At 48.7% G+C, this 2,205-nt stretch overlaps 1 pseudogene; it reads right to left on the bottom strand.

The window, feature by feature from the left end:
- Positions 1-1,377: 1,377 nt before the first annotated feature.
- Positions 1,378-1,780, bottom strand: LOC100769443 (annotated as a pseudogene).
- Between the last annotated feature and the right edge of the window lie 425 nt (positions 1,781-2,205).

The following is a 2,205-nucleotide window of genomic DNA, read 5'->3' as shown; positions in this document are numbered from 1 at the left end:
AACATTTTCTAATATGAGCAGCAAGGACATCGCTCCTCAGGAAGAGAAAAAGATGTTCCAACTGCCTTGACTTCAGCCTGGTGGATGCATTGTCATTCAATGTAAGTAATGCTTAGTGGGACCACAGCATCAGCCAGAGGGGGCTGGGAAGAGGTGCCAGGTAATCCTGGGAGTGGGAGGGCAATGTCTGTCCCACCAGGCACCGGGAGAACTTAAGGTACAAACCTGCCTCCCCTCTGCTCAGTGAAGGAAGGCATGGAGGTTCCAGAACCAGCTTCAAATATAGACCCGTTTCCATAAAAGCATCAGCAGCTGCTTCTATAAATACCTCGGCCAGTTTTCCGGGGTTCTCATGTGACTTTGATGCCAACCTCAGCTGCGGGGATCCGTCACCATGGTGACTGGCCCCGTGACCAGCCACTCTTCATTCATAGCAGGTTGCTGCGTCCTGGATTGAGGATAGAGTGATTAAGGGAGGTGAAAGGAGGACCAAGGAGAGGGGAAAGAACAGCGATGAACAATGAGTAAGGATCAAGTTCCCAGTCCTGGGGGAGACTGCAGTGCTCCAGCCTGACTGCGAGGATGCTCTGACGGAGTTATTGATCTCTCCAGGCTGCTATCACAGGAGGAACATTTGTATTCAGGTCAAAGTAATATCTTTGCCTTTGAGTCAGAGAATCAAAGGTTCAGAGCTGGAAACGATCCTCCATTACTGTTGTTGGTGCAGACAAAGCCCAGAAAGGTGTGGCAACTTCTACAAGGTCACACAGCAAGTTTTTTTGCAAAACTGGGGCAACAACCACCATGTTGCTTGTCGTTCCTGATTCCTCTCCACCTAAGTAGGGCTCCCCTCTGGGCAAGGTCTGCTGTGGCCCGTAGAGATCTAAGTATGACCTCTGATGAAGTTCCTTTGCTCCCGTGTTACTGAACCTGGATGGGGCCATGAGTGAGCACAGAAATCATTTAGTCTGTGCCAGATCAGCCCTGACCCTGATACATGTGGGAAAGAATGACTAATAAACCACGAGAGGTCCTGCTGCAGTTACCAAATTCAGGGTTAGTTAGCTATGGAGATATCTGTTTGATCAAAATGTCTCAGAGCTGCCATCCAATCGACTCTCAAATTCCACCCTGTTCTGGGTCTTCCTGTGCTTCATTCAGGGGTCAACTGAACAGACACGGGATGAACATTTTCAACACGCAGTGCACACAGCCACTGTGTGCTTAGGTGTTAGGGGTTAAGCAAATCAAAACTTTCTTTTTTGAGCCAGGATCTCACTATACCTAGGCTGGCCTCGAATTCTTTTCTTCCTGCTCCAGTCAATGGAAGGGGCCTTTATTTGGTCCGGGGGTCATGGGCCAGGTACAGCCCCAGATTTATTTGACCTTCTTCTTGGGGCACAGGTTGGTGGTGTGGCCACACTTCTTGCACAGAGGTGCAAGTGTGAATAGCACTTGTGGCAGATCATCTTGTCACAGTTGTACTTCTGAACAAGCTGAGGAAGGGATGGCTCAGTGACGCCACCATGCAGACGAGGCACCAGTGCAAGGTGAACTCTTTCTGGTTGTTGTCGTCGTCTGACAGCGTGCAGCCATCCTCCAGCTGCTTGCTGGCAAATATCAGCCTCTGCTGGTCAGGTAGGGTGCCTTCCTTGTCTTGGATCTTGGCCTTGACATTCTTAATGGTGTCACTGGGCTCGACCTCAAGAGTGATGGGTTTGCCCTTCAGGGTCTTTACGAAGATCAGCATATTGGCATCTGCTTGGCCACCTCATTGAAGAAAAAGTGTAGCCTCTTGATTCTCAATCAAATTCTTGACCTTCCTATCTTAGCCTCCAAAATCCAAGGACTACAGGTGTGTACTGCCATATCCAGTTTGAAGATACTCTCGCTAATTCACAAGTATGCTCCAGGGAGATTCTCAGATCTGGAAGTAGGGTGGACCACAAAAGTCAAAGTGGGCTTCCAGGAAGTGAAGAAGAGAATGTAGCCTGAAACATGAGTTGGAAGGGACAAAAGGAAATGTTCTGGGGGAGAGCTGGGTGGTTAGGATAGGGGAGAGAGTATATAGCCATGGTGGCCAAGGTTCAGAAAAGGAATTAGCATGTTGGCCACATGCTAATTCATATGGTTCCCTCACACAGTCTGGGAGGCGATGAATTCAGTTAAAACAAAGAAACATTGTGTTAAAATTTTCCTGAAAGG

Source organism: Cricetulus griseus, assembly GCF_003668045.3.
Source record: "Cricetulus griseus strain 17A/GY chromosome 1 unlocalized genomic scaffold, alternate assembly CriGri-PICRH-1.0 chr1_0, whole genome shotgun sequence".
Taxonomy (NCBI): Eukaryota; Metazoa; Chordata; class Mammalia; order Rodentia; family Cricetidae; genus Cricetulus; species Cricetulus griseus.
This window is presented reverse-complemented; position numbering and strand designations above follow the sequence as displayed.